Source organism: Nicotiana tomentosiformis, chromosome 4, assembly GCF_000390325.3.
Source record: "Nicotiana tomentosiformis chromosome 4, ASM39032v3, whole genome shotgun sequence".
NCBI classification, from domain to species: domain Eukaryota; kingdom Viridiplantae; phylum Streptophyta; class Magnoliopsida; order Solanales; family Solanaceae; genus Nicotiana; species Nicotiana tomentosiformis.
In genome coordinates, this window is record NC_090815.1 from 43746189 (window position 1) to 43764041 (window position 17853).

Sequence of the window (17853 nt, forward strand, 5' to 3'; positions counted from 1 at the left end):
TTTCTCGATAAAATCCCTCTCAAAGGGAAAGTAAGAATTGGGGCTTACGATTACAGGCATGTATTCATTGAATTCGACACTGAATCTGACTTCAACACTGTTTATTTCCAAAGATTCATCATTATCATGAGCCATCTTATGCATATGTTCAAATGGTCTCTTGATTTTGATCCTAATGAAGAAACACCTCTAGCCCTTATTTGGGTTCTTCTTCCTGAGCTTAAATTTCATATTTTTAACTAAGACTACCTCAAACAATTCATTTAGGATGCCGGAACCCCACTCAGAGAGGACCTAGCAACTCTTGGTCGGTCTAGACTAAATATGGCCAAAGTCAGAGTTGAGGTAGATTTGTCGAAACCACTCCCAAAAACAGTTTGGATTGGCGAAGAAGGTATGGGAGCTGGATTGAAAGGTCACGTTCAAAGGTTGGAATATGATGGTGTACTAGCTTATTGCAAGACATGCAAACTACAGGGACATGATCTCAACAAATGCAAAGTGGAGGCAAGAAGAATAGCTAACCAAACAACCAACAACAATGACACTAAGGATATGCAGCCTGGGAAACCAGAAGTTCAAAATGCTGCGACTAACCAAGGAGCGGAGTACAAAGAAGGCAAGAACATCAAGCAAAACGAAAAAAGGCCAAAGCAGTGGTGTGGTGAAGACTAAGAACAATATCAAAAACAGACAAAACAACCAACATATCTACAAAGTGGTGAAGGACAACAATATAAAACATGTGGAGAAGGCACTAGAAACAAAAAAACCTATCACATGTAATACAGTAGAAGAGGTGGAAATCAAGAAGAAGAAAGCCAAAAACCAAAAAAGGAAGCAAAATAGGAAAGCAAGCCTACTGAAGATCAAAAATGTCTTATGGACAAAGTAGAAAACAAAACATGGCCCAAATCAGAATATTCCTGAATCGATCGAAGAAGTTGGAACTATCAACAGAAAGAGTGGCAAGGAAAAAATGACTATGATCAATACAGAAGAAAATCAAGGGAGCAGTAGCAAGAAACAACAACCAGATATACATGAAAATGATGCTAACAGCTCCAACAATCACCAACAAAGCAAAGAACTAGAGCAAAGCAAGGGTCTTGAGTTCATAGGAACTAACATTAGAACCACTGAACTTAAACGTTTAAGTGGCTAGCTTGTGGTGGAATTGGGATCACTGGAGATTATTGAAGAATCAATAGCACTTGAGAAACATGGACCAGATATACGAAGTAGCCAACATGAAGAGAAAGTCGACTATGTTAGTGCTATAGAAGAATAGGATGAGAACTCTGACCTAGAATATGACGAGGTAGCTAACAGTTGTGATAAAGAGGAGATGTTGAACACTAAAGAAATTGACGATCCAGTGTCCAAGTAAATAGCTCAAGTGATAGAACAACAAGGTCTATCACCAAGAGGGAACAAAAAGAAAAAAGTTAAAGGTAAAGGTGGGCAACCAAAACTCACTGATACCAATAAGAAAGAAGGTGCCTTGCAAACCTCCAAAATGTTTTAACGATAACATCATTAACTAGAACATAAGGGGGGGAGAGGGGGGGTGAATCCAAAGGAGCGAGCATAAGATTGGCCAAATTGATCAGGATGCACAAAATTGATTTTGTGGTGTTACAGGAACCCTTCTTGACTGCAAATCAGTTAGAGCATTACAAGAATATTATGGGCTTTGATCATGTTGCTTCCAATATAAATAGCAAAATTTGGTGTATGTGGAGGAACAACACTGTTTGCACTATCATCAGCAATAGTATGCAACAGATTACTCTTGAGGCCAATCACAATGGAAATAATTTATGGATAATAGGGGTCTATGCTAAATCTACTATTGAAAAAAGAAGAAAACTTTGGCGCAAAATCAGGTATGTCCATCACTACATCAATGAGCCACAGACTATTCTGGGAGACTTCAATGTCATTATGAATGCTGATGAAAAGAAAGGTGGTGCACCTTACACCTTAAATGAGAGCAGAGATTTTTTTTCATGCATGGAGGATTGCGGGATGTGCAACTTAGGCTTCAATGGTTATCCTTTCACATGGTGCAATGGCAGGGGTAGAAGAAACAGAATAAGCGAGAGGCTGGATAGAGTCATGATTAATGAAGGCTGGTTAGATCTTTTTCATTCTAACAGGGTCGACCACAGAGGCAAGACTGGATATAACCATAATCTCATAATTTTCAAAGCCGGTAATGATAATGCTGAATTCACTAGGTACTTCAGGTTCCTCAACTTTTGGACCTCTCAAAGTGACTATCTCTCTACAGTTGAGGAAATCTGGAACATTGATGTTCAGGGCAACTATCTTTGGGTCTTACAACAGAAACTTAAAGTTGTTTCTAAAAGCCTAAGCAAATGGTCCAAAGATATCATTGGTGATGTTTTTGAAACAGTTAAAAATTAGAGACTGATATCTGTCGACTAGAGGAAATCTATGATGCTAACGACACTGACAATAACAGGCAGACTCTTTATGAAGGCCCATGCCGAATACACCAGATGGCTAAAGATTCAAGAGTCCATTTTCAAACAGAAAACAAGAATCAAATGGGCAGAGGAAGGAGACGCTAACACCAAATACTTCTATAGTGTAGTGAAAGAGAAAAGAAGGAAAGCTCATATACACAAAATCAAATATGCCAATGGAGGATGGATTGAGGATAATGAGGCCATCTCTAATGTTGTTGTGGACCACTTCTCTAAACTCTTTGAGCACAGCCCCAACGTCAATGATCTATCTATATTACAAAGTGTGGACTCACTTATTACAGAGGAAGACAACAGATATATGTATGAATTACCAGATGAAGAAGAGATAAGGAATACTGTCTTTTCCATGGATTCTAATAGTGCTGCTGGGCCTGATGGGTTTAATTGGCACTTTTATCAAGCTACCTGGAATATTATTAAAAGGGAGGTGTTCAAATTTGTTAAAGCTTACTTCTCTAGGACCAGTCTTACTAAATACTTCACTCACATTAACCTCGTTCTAATTCCAAAAGTATCCTCACCTTCCACCTTACACCAACTCAGACCTATTAGTATGTGCAATGTATCCAACAAGATTATCTCCAACTCTTATCTACCAGATTATCCCAACTACCCCCCAAACTCATCTCTGATAATCGAACAGGCTTCGTCAAGGGCAGGCTTATTATTGAAAACATCCTTCTGGCCCAAGATATTGTCTGTGATATTGATAAGAATAACCAGGGAGGCAACATTTTCATTAAACTCGATAAGTCCAAAGCCTTTGACAAATTATCTTGGAGCTTCCTTACAGTTGTGCTCAGGAAATTGAACTTCTGTGAGGTTGTAATTGATATGATCTACAGGCTTCTTGCTGACAATTGGTATTCTATCCTGATCAATGGTATAAGATATGATTTTTTCAAATCCTCCAGAAGTTTAAAATAAGGGGACCACATATCCCCCTCTCTCTTTATTTTAGTTGTTGAAGCACTATCCAGAGCTCTAAATAAACTCCATGAGAATATCCAGCTCATTGGCTTCTCTATGAGCTCTAGTGGCCCCAAGATCAATCACTTGAGCTATGTTGATGACCTGGTCCTCTTCTCCTCAGGAGATAGGAATTTTATCAAACTCATCATGGAGGTCCTCAATGACTATCAACATGCTTCAGGGCAGGAAGTTAACAGGGATAAAATCTTCTTTCTCACTCAGAATTCCAGAAATAAAAGGGTGAACAGGAGGATCAAAAGATGGACAGGATTTAAACAAGTAGAATTTCCCTTCACTTATCTAGGCTGCCCAATCTATATTGGCAGAAAAAAGAACTGCTACTTTTCTGATCTTGCCTCTAAGGTCCTTAATAAAGCAGGCGGTTGGCAAGGAAACTTACTGTCATTTAAGGGTAGGGCTATCATAATCAAACACATTCTACAGTCCCCATGACACACAATTAAAAAGCATAAGGTAAAGGAAACTTCCCTGAATTTTCTTCTTTTCCGAGAACTTATAAGCTCCACCCCTAATTCTGAGTTCATTCCTCGTTTTCGCTCCTTGGGATTCTTTATGGAGCTCATTGAGCCCAATTCTTCTGTGGATACCTGCAAGACCCACTTTTTATTTTTCTTTCTTGTCCTCATCTTGAGCGATGAATTGCTCATTCATGATCATCCTCAACTTGTTCCTGCATTCTTTCACAAGATCAATATATACATATTCGTATAAATCCCCAAAAATAAAATCCACATGATCAAGGTTAGAATAAGATAACACAGAAGAAAGGTCAAGTGATTATTCCTCTGGTATGTCCAAGGCCATTTGTTTTTCATTCTCTTCTACTAAAGGTTGCAAATGTGGAAAGGTGGATGGGGGTTTGAACTCTTCTTCTGTTGCTTCACACTCAACCCCAGCCTTATTTTCAATCATCTCAGTTGAATCAGAGTTCTCTTGTATCATGGAAATCTCCCTTTGTAGACGCTCATCCTCTTGAGTAGGTTCATTCTCGCAGGGTATCTCCTCCATATATTCACCATCACAACGCAATGAGCTTTATTATTTGACTTACTTGCATTGTTAGGTTGCTAATGGCTTCATCATCTTGTGTAAATCTCTTTTCCACCTTATTTATGAACTTATACACAAGCTCTTCTAAACTACCATTCTCCCCTTGAGGTAATTGTCTCACTTCGCTTCCATTCCAGTTATAATAAGGGTATTCATCCCAACCAGAGTCAAGATTGTGCCCATATGAATCCTCATACATGTACGGACTAGAAACAGAGTGAGACTGTACAAAATACGAACTATAGGAAGAATACATACCTGCTTGACAGTCAACCCATAGATGATTTCCACCGCATTTAAAACACATAGCGCACCGCTGACAATGTTCAGCTGCTAACTCTTCAACCGTTTTCTTAGGCTGGTTGTACTCCATCTTTACAGTATTTAGAGTTTAATATCAAGAATATTTTCTTCAAGAGTTCTTCAACAAAAGAAATCTTAAAGAGAAGTTAACTAAACAAAACTAAAAATAAGAGGAAAAAAGAAAAGAAAATTAAAGCTAATTCCTGAATTAGCACTACAGACTATTTTAAACACTATTGATTGCCAATCCCCGGTAACGGCGCCAAAATTTGACGAGCTAAAAATACAACACAAAATTATGTTCGCTAGTCGAATATAATATAGAAAATATCGTATCCATAGGGATTAGATTTAAACAGTGTTTTCGTAGCTTCTAGTTTTAATTGCTATCCAAGATGATCAACAATTTAGAGTTATGTGATTTAAAACTAAAATTTACTAGAAGTCTAAACTATTGGCTAATGACAATCGCAACAATAGTAAGCAAGAACATATCATGGAGAAAATAGGGGTTGATTGGATAGGTGTAAGATACTCGTTTGGGAATTAACTCTAGTTACTTCACTTCTATGGTTCAAGTGAGTCTCTCGAATTCACTCTATTATATTCAAACATTCAGTAGAAACTCTTCTCCCAATTAAGTCTCAACCTTATGATATGAACTAAGTTAAGCTTGATGAAGATATGCAAGAATTTGTAGTGGATTGATCCTTAGGAGAACCTCTTTCGATTATCCTCCTAACTAGGTCTAAATATTAATTCAACTAGCCTCTTTCGATTACTAACAAGAATCAATGAATTCAACCAATAGGATAATGAAAAATATCACAAATTATGCCTCTTTCGATTACATAAACAAGTGAATATATATGCAACAATAAAAACATCCAAAACGCTTTAATACATAAAACTAGAGTTAATATCCACAAACAATTCTCAAAACACCAAATCCATCAATCCCTAAGGAAGAATTACTCCATGGTTATGGAGAAATTCATCACAATTTAGTTTAAGTCAAAGGAAAACATAAAACATCCAAACCCTTGTCTTGAGTGAGGATGAATGGTGAAATCCTTGTGCTCTTGCTTCTCCCTCTTCTCCTTAGCTTCCTTAGATCTAAATTATATCAAAAGTCCTCAAAATACCGTTTTCCCATGTATATATACCAAGTAGGGTCAGGCCCAAACAAATACACCTTCTCCTACGCAAAATAGGACATTTTTCCCGGATAGGACGTGCGCGGCCGCGTACCTGAAAGTGTGCTCGTGCACTTGGCCGCGCACTTTTCACCCTGTTCTGCCTCATATGCGCGCCCAGTGCGCGGCCGCACATGTGGATGGTGTTCTGTTAGGAATTTGGGAAAATGTAAAACATGAAAGTTGTAACCCTTTTAAATAGATTTCCAACGATATATTGTGGATCCCAAACGAAGTTTCGAGCGAAATGTTATGTGCATTTTACTGGATACTGCGTAATATGCCTGCTCGATTCTTCGTTTCGTTGCACTATCATCCGTTGATCCCCGAACTCAATCCCAACTTAATCCTTGGGCTTTTACTCAGACTTCAAAGCTCCAGAATAGCTTGAATTCACTCCATAACATCTACATATATAAGAATCACTCCTATAAGGTATAAATCACACAATTAGTGCAAAACACTAGCGATTAAAGCCCCAACTCAATTAAAGTGCAGTAAATTAGAGTGCGATAAGCGACTAAAATATGATATTATAGCCTGCCATCAACATCTCGGATCTTAACCAAACTTTGCATACAAGTTTAATTTAGCTACACAAACTTATGCATAGCCTCGGAACACTAATCGAAGTCCGATAATTTAAAGTTAACTATTTGTCAAACTTATAAAATCCATAATCCTTCTAATGCCAACTTTCTATAAATGGTACCAAATCCACCTAGGAACCTCCAAACCAAATCCTAACATACACCCAAATTCAAAATTATCATACAAACCTATAGGAATCTTCAAATCCCGATTCCGAGGTCGTTTACCCAAAAGTCAAGCCTTGGTCAACTCTTACAATCTTAAGGTTTTCAAAATGAGACTAAGTGTTCTAACTCACTCTCGAACCTCATGAAAACCAAACCACCCATACCTGAATTCCATATAACATCAAACCAACCTAAAATTATCAAATATGGGAATATGGGTTCTAATACTCAAAACGATCAATCGCGTCATTGTATTATCCACCTCTTAAACAAAAATTCATCCTCGAACGGGTTAAAAACATACCTGAAGTGCTGAAATGGTATGGATATCTGCTCCGCATATCTGACTCTGTCTCCTAAGTAGCCTCCTCGTTCAGTTGTCCTTTCCAAACACCTTCACCGACGTAATCTCCTTTGACCTCAACTTCTAAACCTATCTGTCCAAGATAGCTACTGAATCTTCTTCATAGGCCAAATTCTTATCTAGGTGCACTATGTTGAAGTCCAAAACATGCAACTTATCTTCATTATACCCCTAATGCATGGAAAAATGAAATACCGGATGAACTCTTGAAAGACTAGGAGGCAAAGCAAGCATATAAGCAACCTCACCAACTCTCTCCAATACCTCAAATGGACCAATAAACCTCGGAATCAACTTGCCCTTCTTTTCAAATCTCATCACACCCTTCATGGGTGAAACTTTCTAATGTACCTTCTCACCCTCCATAAATGCCACATCAGGAACCTTTTTCTCTGCATAACTCTTCTACCAACTTTGAGATGTTCGAAGTCATTCTTGCATCAACTTACCTTTTCCAAATCATTACGAACTAAGTCAATACACAACAACCTAGCCTCACAGTCTTAAACCAACTAATAGGAGAATGACACCGTTTACCATACAAAGCCTTATAAAGAGCCATCTAAATGCTAGATTGATAACTATTATTGTAAGAAAACTCTGCCAAAGGTAAGAATAGATCTCAATGACCCCCAAAATAAATCACACAAGCCTGTAACATATCCTCAAGAATCTCAATAGTCCGCTCAAACTGACCATTCATCCGGGGGTGAAATGTTATGCTAAGCTCGACTTGTGTACCTAACTACCACTGTACTGCTCTCCAAAAGTGAGATGTGAAGTGAGTGCCACAGTCTAAAATGATAGAAATAGGAACGCCATGAAAATAAACCACCTCTCCAAAGTAGATATGGGCCGACCTCTTTGAAGTATAAGTAATCAATATCGGTATGAAATGCGCGAATTTAGTTAACCTATCCACAATGAACCAAATAAAATCAAACTTCCTCAAGATATGTGGTAATCCTACCACAAAGTCCATTACGATACGCTCTCACTTTCACTCTGGTATAGCTATCTTCTGAGTCAAACCACCTGATTTTTTATGTTTGTACTTAACTTGCTGGCAACTCAAGCACTATAAAATATGCCCAACAATGTCCTTCTTCATCCTCCGCCACTAATAATGCTACTTCAAGTCGCGACACATCTTCGTAGCACCTGGATGAATAGAATACTGTGAATTATGTGCCTCCTGAAGTATCAACTCCCTCAAGCCATCAACATTAGGAACACAAATCCCACCCTGAAGTCGCATAACACCATCATATACAATAACCATATTAAGTATCAATGAATGGGGATCATCATACTGGAGAGCCTTAATGTTCTCAAATAAGGATGGATGGCTCAAAAACACAAGCGAGAACTCTACCAGACTCAGAAATATTCAATCCCACAAATCTATTGTCCAAGACCTGAACATCCATAACCAAAGTCTCTCCTCATCTAGAATCCATGCCAAACTCTTCTTGATATTATTATGCTTCCTACCTTGCTTGGTATTGTTTTATATATGCTTGGTGAGAAGAGTGAATTGCACTAAGGGTAATTCCATGCTTTTGAGGAAGAGTGACTTACACATGAATGGTGTTTTTGTGCTTCTTAACATTATTATTATTACACAAAGGGTGTTTTGGTGTTAGTGAGGAAGAATGATTAATAATATATATATATATATATATATATATATATATATATATATATATATATATATATATATGTGTGTGTGTGTGTGTGTGTGTGTGTGTACGCGCGCGCGCGCGCGAAGGTTGTTATTGTACTGGCGAGGATGAGAGGTGAATAAATTAAGGGTGTTGCCATGCTATTTGATATGATATCTTTTACTCATTCCTTCTATTATGCAGAGTAGATTCGACTATGTTGTTTCATAGAGATGGTGTCATCCTCTTGGATTTGAGTTGTTGAGAAAGGTTTAGTTGTGTTATTTGAGAAAAGTGGTTGTTATTTCTTTTAGTTGATCACTTTACTATTCCTCGTATTTCCACTTGTTCTTTCTCTTATTTGTTAACTGCAAAGGTTTATATAGTGGGTATCTTGGCTTAGCCTTGTCACTATCTCGTCGGAGTTAGGCTCGACACTTACTAAGTACATTGGGTTAGTTGTACTCATACTATACTTCTACACTTCTTGTGTAAATTCAGGCATTGGTATCCCCGACAACGGCGCCAAAAACTTATTGCGGCCAAACGCACACGCAAGTATACGCGGTCGTCAAGTAATAAAGTGACTAAAAGTCGGATGTCGAGCCCACGAGTACATGTGATTAACTATTAACTAAATTAGACTATCCTAATTATCTGAACAAGAATTAAACCCAAAAGTAGTGATGCTAAAGTAACTAAACTAAAAAAAAAAAAAAAAATTGACTTTGAATAGAGGAAGATTAGATTTTTATGTTATCAATGTAATGAAAACGATCCAGGGTTATGGGCTATCTAACATTCCTATTGTATTCTTCAATTGAACTGACTAACTAATTCATCTAGTTCATTGGTTGACAGGGTTAATATTGCTCATAAGACTTTGTCGAGTTCTTACTCGACTATTCAAGCTAACCTAACGCCTATATGTCTATGGAATTAGAACTAACAAGAACGCATTTATAATTCATGTACATCAACCAAGCAAGACAATTAGGTATATGTCTATCCTAACTGCGAATCCGTTCCCCGATGCCCAGGTTTAAGAACTTGCTCTACTCAATCCTATGTGCAATCTAGAATTTCCACTTTCGAGTTCAATTCTAAATTCATAGATAGTATTTAATTGGTGATCAAGCAATTAAATAATTAAGCACATGATTCAAAAAATAAACCAATATGATAAATAAGAAATCAAAATCAATATTCAAATAACAACAGTCATGAAAGAATGACAACCCTAGAACGTGAAGTTTAGCTCCACATAGACATGGTAGCCAAACAACAAATCATACAAAGAAATATAAAAATTACTAAGTTTGGTGGAAGAAAAGATGAAATCCGGCCTCCACGGAGGTTCTATGCTCTCCCTTGGTCAAAAGTTCCTCTCAAAAATGTTCTCTCCCTCCAAAATAGGTTTAGAACCCCTTTTATAGAAGTTGGAACCATGTAGGACCGAAATAACATTGTCCCGGGCGAAATAGGATAAATTCTGCCCCCAGCGTCCAGACCAGCGCCTAGCACTGGCCCTGGCGCAAAAAGCAGTAACGTTTTGCAATCCTTCTTTCCTGCGTTTTGCTTTGTATTCCATAGCTTACTCTTTTGTCTTCCATTTGGGGGACAAAACCTAAAGGGTGTCCCCCTCTTTTTAGTCTTTTAATTTTCTTTTTTCTTTCGCGTTTTGTTTAATTTTGCTCCAAATCTCTTCATATTCACATTGCTTTATTCCTACATATTTAAAATATAATATTAAGCACAAAATAATATAATTAATACTCAAAAGACGATTAAAAGTACTAGAATGTGAGGCAACAATGGTTAAATATATGTATTTTTTAGCCAAACATCACCACCCCACACTTAAACTCTTGCTCGTCCTCGAGTCAACCAATAATTCACACTATTCTTGAGCACTTCATATTTACACATTTGAAGCACACTACACCATTGACCATGGTTGATCGCAACAATTAAACTATAGCATATGCAATCACTTACACTTCCCTTTACTTATGCCATTCTTCAATAATATTCACAATAAATACAACGTGTTCATAACAATCCTAGCCTCCAAAACCGACTTAATGTCACAATGCACTCATGGCTTGAACATCTAACATCATAGAGAAGTCTAATAATGTTACCTATCCCTCAAGAAATCATATGCCCTCACAACAAAAGTGAAGAGAGTAAGTTGAATCCACACATCCGAATCTCATAATCAAATATAGTTTAAGGACTCACTTGTATATAAAAAAAATCTCTCACTCTCACAAAGAAGTCACATGCATGCAATTGGTATCATAGGCTTTCCCTTAATGTAAATCTCTACTAATATAAGCTCGCTCGATCTAAAATTAATTAGGACTTTTTATGATTGTAATGTGAGCTAAAGAACGGGTAGGATATATTAAGAAATAATGGTTCACCCTCCTAAGCACTTTAACACATCACCAAATAACTTAAGCGCAAATTTCCTCAATCCAACTTCAACTTCACAAACAATATCACCCAAAAAAAATATTTCCTTTTTCTTTAAGCACTATCTTAATTTGCACTGCACTAGCAAAAACAAGACATTTATTCATCTACATTTATTTTTCTTTTTTTTTTTCCAAATTTTTCTTCTTTTTTTTCCTTTTTCAATTTTCGGTAGTGGTGTATTATTTTACAAAATAAAGTGCACCCTTCTTTCTTTCATTGATTCCACTCAAAAGCCACCCCGCATTTCCTCCTTACTTCTTTTAGCGCTCATTTCACACTTAAAATGCTTTAAGAGGTAAAAAGATCAAAACAATGTCAATTAAGAACAAAAGGGTATAGGCTCGTAATGTGGATGCCAAATAAAAGTCTATAGGCTCAAAAAGTTTAACTAGGGATAAATATTATTTGTGATAAGCACTAAGCTCAAAAAGATCAAACAAGGCCTAAAATCATTTTTCAAACCGAGCATCACCTAAAATTTTGCTTCAACTCACATACCGGACAAATTCTAGACACAAGTACAATACATAGACTACATAAAAACCTTACCATACATGACACATGACTACTAAGGGACGGTCCCATTCCGACTCTCAATAAATGCAAGTATTCACGAAGCCATGAGATATTAAACATTAAGCATAAACTGAACATAAGTCAAGTAAATGAGACATAGGCGTCAATAACATGTTATCCCGTCTGTACATGCATCATAGACAATTTCAAAATATAGGAAAGATACTACATGTGCCAAAGCCTAAATATGCTACTATCAAACAAGTCAAGGGCGCTTAGGAATCTCATCTTTCTTCCATTTATTCCCTAAAGTCTAACCTACTCTAAGAATAAAATAATTACTACCCGGTTCAAACTACATCCCATGAAAAAGAACAAGGCACAAAGAAAAACTATGCGGGATTATTACTACCTAAAAAACAAAAAGACATACTTTTGTATTATTATTTTTATTTTTCAATTTTTTGCTAGACTTTAGTCCCTCAAGAAAACTGTCTAGGAGATCCATCGTCGGAAAAAGTCCAATATTTTTTAATTTTTTCCTTTTTTTAATTTTAAAATTAATCACCTTAAATACTACACTACTATAAAAAAAACAAAAATACAAAACTGAGAAAAATAAGAAATTAATATACTAATATAATACTACTAATGATCTAAAGGAATTCTCCCACCCCACACTTAAAATAGTGCAGTGTCTCCAATGCACAAATAATGTTAAAAAAAATAATGAGGGCGGACAAGAAACTCCCTGAAAGGCCAAAGGCCAAGAACTAGCAGCTCACGGGGTACTCAGACTTCTCCCAAGGATGGTCCTTTGTGCGGGCACCCCATACTTAGTTCCAATCATCTGGATCACTTTTTCACACTTCCTGTGGCTTTGTTCCCTATGCTCAAAATCCTACAAAATAAAACAACACTACAAAAATAATACAATAAGAAAAAAATCAAAACTAAAAGAAAGTAGTAAAGCTGGATTGCCTCCCAACAAGTGCCTAATTTAACGTCGCGGCACGACGAGAACCACTTTTTGCCTCCACCCCGAACTTATGAATCGAGCCCCTAATTTGGCTTCTAGTCTGTGGCTATGCTCTTTTGGTGGGGCCACAAAGACAACCGGGCCAAGTAATAAATTTTTTACTCTACACTTCTCGGCCTTTAGATGAGGAAGGTAATTTTTGCTTTTTGGAATGACAAATTCAAGAATATAGCAACTCTCATCCTCACTCTTTGACTCCCCCATAGGCTCAGATGGCTCGATTACTATCTTACTATCTAAACACAATGTGGAAAAATGATTGGAATGCGGTTTAATGCGCCTTTACTCATGAATTGTACTACTATTTACATCCCTGTCTATACACACACTCAATTCTCCAAAAGTAATGTTATTTACTCCCTCATATGACTCTAAAGCACTCTTCTCAATATTGGCATCATCAAGAAAAATATGGTCTAATGATTGGTATTCTTATTTTAGCTCTTCAATTTGGTATAGAAGATTTTTTTCAGCTTCACACAACTCATCATTAAATTGTTGGGCGTTACACGAACTTTTGCACTCAAATCTGCATCCAAGTTAGGCACAGCCAAGCCAAAATTATCAATTTTATGTGCAAGCTCAACTCTCTCCTTAGACCAATCATTCACCAATGTTGTTAGAAGATAACGTCATTTCGTACATTCCCTTAATCGAGAATATTCGTCCCAATACCAACCTTTACTCCCATATTTAAATTCAGACCTCCCAGAATTCAGGTCATGATAAGCCCAAAAAGACGATTCATAAAAGTCTTCCGTCAACCAAACCTCTTCATCAATAACCTTACTTCCGGATATTTCATCCCCAGATGTCATGTTGAGAGAACTAGAAACACACTAAAAGAAAGATCAAATTGTTATAAAAATAAAAATATTTACAAAAAGGAAAAAAAACTTGTAAAGATAAAAAAGTAAAAGTCTAATCAAGAAAATAAGCTAATTCTAAGTCCTCGGAAACGGGGCCAAAAATTTGTTGCGGCCAAACGCACACGTAAGTAAACGCGGTCGTCAAGTAATAAAGTGACTAAAAGTCGGATGTCGAGCCCACGAGTACATGTGATTAACTATTAACTAAATTAGACTATCCTAATTATCTGAACAAGAATTAAACCCAAAAGTAGTGATGCTAAAGTAACTAAACTAAAAAAAAAAAAAATAATTGACTTTGAATAGAGGAAGATTAGATTTTTATGTTATCAATGTAATGAAAACGATCCAGGGTTATGGACTATCTAACATTCCTATTGTATTCTTCAATTGAACTGACTAACTAATTCATCTAGTTCATTGGTTGACAGGGTTAATATTGCTCATAAGACTTTGTCGAGTTCTTACTCGACTATTCAAGCTAACCTAACGCCTATATGTCTATGGAATTAGAACTAACAAGAACGCATTTATAATTCATGTACATCAACCAAGCAAGACAATTAGGTATATGTCTATCCTAACTGCGAATCCGTTCCCCGATGCCCAGGTTTAAGAACTTGCTCTATTCAGTCCTATGTGCAATCTAGAATTTCCACTTTCGAGTTCAATTCTAGATTCGTAGATAGTATTTAATTGGTGATCAAACAATTAAATAATTAAGCGTAGGATTGAATAAATAAACTAATATGATAAATAAGAAATCAAAATCAATATTCAAATAACAACAGTCATGAAAGAATGACAACCCTAGAACGTGAAGTTTAGCTCCACATAGACATGATAGCCAAACAATAAATCATACAAAGAAACATAAAAATTACTAGGTTTGGTGGAAGAAAAGATGAAACCCGACCTCCACGGTAGTTCTGTGCTCTCCCTTGGTCAAAAGTTCCTCTCAAAAATGTTATCTCCCTCCAAAATAGGTTTAGAACCCCTTTTATACAAGTTGGGACCGTGTAGGACCGAAGGGGCGAAATAGGATAAATCCCGCCCCCAGCGTCCAGACTAGCGCCTAGCATTGGCCCTGGCGCAGAAACCAGTAACGTTTTGCAATCCTTCTTTGCTGCGTTTTGCTTTGCATTCCATAGCTTACTCTTTTGTCTTCCATTAGGGAGGACAAAACCTAAAGGGTGTCCCCCCTTTTTTAGTCTTTTAATTTTCTTTTTTTCTTTCGCGTTTTATTTAATTTTGCTCCAAATCTTTTTATCTTCACACCGCTTTATTCCTACACAGTTAAAATATAATATTAAGTACAAAATAATATTATTAATACTCAAAAGATGATTAAAAGTACTAGAATGTGAGGCAACAATGGTTAAATATATGCATTATTTAGCATAACATAAGTACCATCAGAGTCCCGAGGGGTGCTTAGCTTGGATACTTGGGAGACTCGAGGTAGTGCTACATATACATTTGCAGGCTTTGAAGTCACCTTCATTATCTTTACTACTCTATATATATAGAGAGAGAGCGTATTATATTCATTTCAGCCTTTATTTTTAGTACTCCTTAGAGCTCATGCACCCAGTAACACAAATATTAGGAAGTTGTGTAGACTGTTGTGATGGTTTTAGACTTATTATGTTGACCTAGGAGCTTTCACTCTTTATTTATGATATTATGATGTTAAATGTTTGGTTTTTCTTCTATTATTATTGTTAAGTGTTGGCTTGCATAGCAAGTGATGTTAGGCACCATCACAACCCATTGGTTGAGATTTTGGGTCATGACAGATACCCACTGAACTGGCCTGCCTGGAGTGTGCTGCAAGGACCAAAGGTTGAAGGGGCACTACATAGAAACTGTCTTGAACGAGCACCATGAAAACCATGACTGAATGAGGTGCCGCGGGAGATCGGAAGTGCTGACTGAACTTGTCTGGCATGATGTCCTCTATCATAATATTGTTTTCCTCCAGATGAGGCACCACTGAATCCTACAGTATTACAAAGCGTTTTGGCCTCGCGCTCCTCCCTACCCTGCATATGGATGCGCTCCAATCTCCTAGCAATCTCCACCGTCTGATAAAATATGGTCTCTGTCTTAACCTCACACACCATCCTAATCTTGATACCAAAGTGAAGACCCTCAATGAACCTCTGCACTTTCTCCTTCTCGGTAGAAATCAAAAAGCTGTATAGTGTGATAACAGTGTGAACCTCATCTCATACTGTGTCACTGATATGCTACCCTTAACCAAATGCTCAAACTGGCTATAGAGCTTATCTCTCCTATTGGGTGGCATAAACTTCTCTAAGAAAAAAATACTAAAACTGAACCCATAAGAGAGGGATTGACCCTGCTAGCATGTCCTGCTCGCACATCTTTCACCACCTCTTGGCTGGCCTTCTCAACTGAAAAGTAGTGAAATCAACTCCATTGGACTTCATAAATCCCAAATTATGTAGAATATTGTGACTCCTATCCATGAAATCCTAGGCATCCTCTGAAGGACCACCCTCAAAGTGTGGGTGTTGCAACTTCTAGAACCTATCCATCCTCTTATTATCATCCACTGGCATAACGGGCCTATCCTCTGGCCATGCTATAGTAATAGGCTGAGTTACACCTACTGGTAGAACTTCTGGAGTATGGCATTCATGAACCATCTGCTATGGAGTATGGGTAGCAGGGATCTGAGCTCCTCCCCTGCCTAGGAAGTAGCTGGTGCCATAGGAAGTACACCCGACGGAGCCATGCTCTCAATTAAGCTAACCGTACAGATCAAAGCATCCTGAAGCATTGGGGTAGCAACAAACCTCTCAAGAACCTGAGCTGGTCCTACCGGCTCATCCTGAACTGGAATCTGCTCACCATCCAGAGCTATTTGCGGCTCAACTGATGCCGCTCTAGCACGAGCGTGAGTAGCTATAGGTGCTGTCACACGTGCTCTAGTCTAGGCTCTAGCCCTTCCCCCTACCCCGGCCTCTGGTTGCATAGAAAATTCTTTGGTTGAAAAAATTATCACGACTCAAATCTCACCAAGTCATGATAGCAACCTAATCCAACTCGCTAGGTAATACAACATATAACACAACTCGAACTGAAGATTATCAAATTAATAATAAAATAAGAACGCAAAAATTAATACAACTATCACAAGAACTAGTAATACAAGTTATGAGCAACTAAGATTAGGATCACAATGTTAATATGAAAAAAATATATCATTTGTTTGGAATATACATGAACAGAATTACAAGTCCTAAGCTACCATGAACAAAATGATAGCTTGCAACTGGAATGCTAATAGATCGATACTAGGTCGGTAATGGGTTGGTAAGAGGCCTACTCGGCCCATAATATAGCCCTACCTTAGTCTCGTACTCCTACTAAGAGTGCGAAACTAAAGCAACATGAAAAATTAGCAAAATAATTAAAATATTATGTGAAAAAGGGAACACATTTAACTATTGCGCATGGCTAATCATGCGTATGTAAGCTATGAAGTGACGATTCGGTCAACAATCGTTTGGCCAAGGTTGCTGCTAGTTGTTGACTTCCGTATCGCTTGCCAAGGTATCAACTTGCGTTGTTTGTATCAGGGCGGATCTACCTTATGAGGTAGGCGTGCCACACCACCCGCTCACTTCGTTAAAATTCTTAGTATGTATATGAGATAGTTGTGAAAAAATAAATATATTATTAGAGTGGCACTCAGAAATCATGAAGTAGGCAGATGTGCCACTGGTTTAGCGTCAAGTCTAAATGCTTTTGTTGGCCTCACGAATGCGAGTTCGAATCCTTGATGTAGCACATCTTCTTTGTCTTTTTTTTTCTTTTCGTTTTGTTCTACTTTGTTAAGATAAAGATTTTCTTTATTCTCAGTTGGGCTCTAGGGCCTCACCTCTTTTTTCTTTCTTTTTTTTCCCTTCATTTTCTCGACCTCGGCTCTTTTTCCTTTTTTTCTTTGTTTTCTTTTCCTCCCTTTCTTCCTTTTATTTGCTAAGTCTCTCTCTTCTTCTTCTTCTTTTTCTTCTTCTTCTTTATTTTTCAAACTTTTGTATACTAGTCCTCATTTGTTTCTATCAT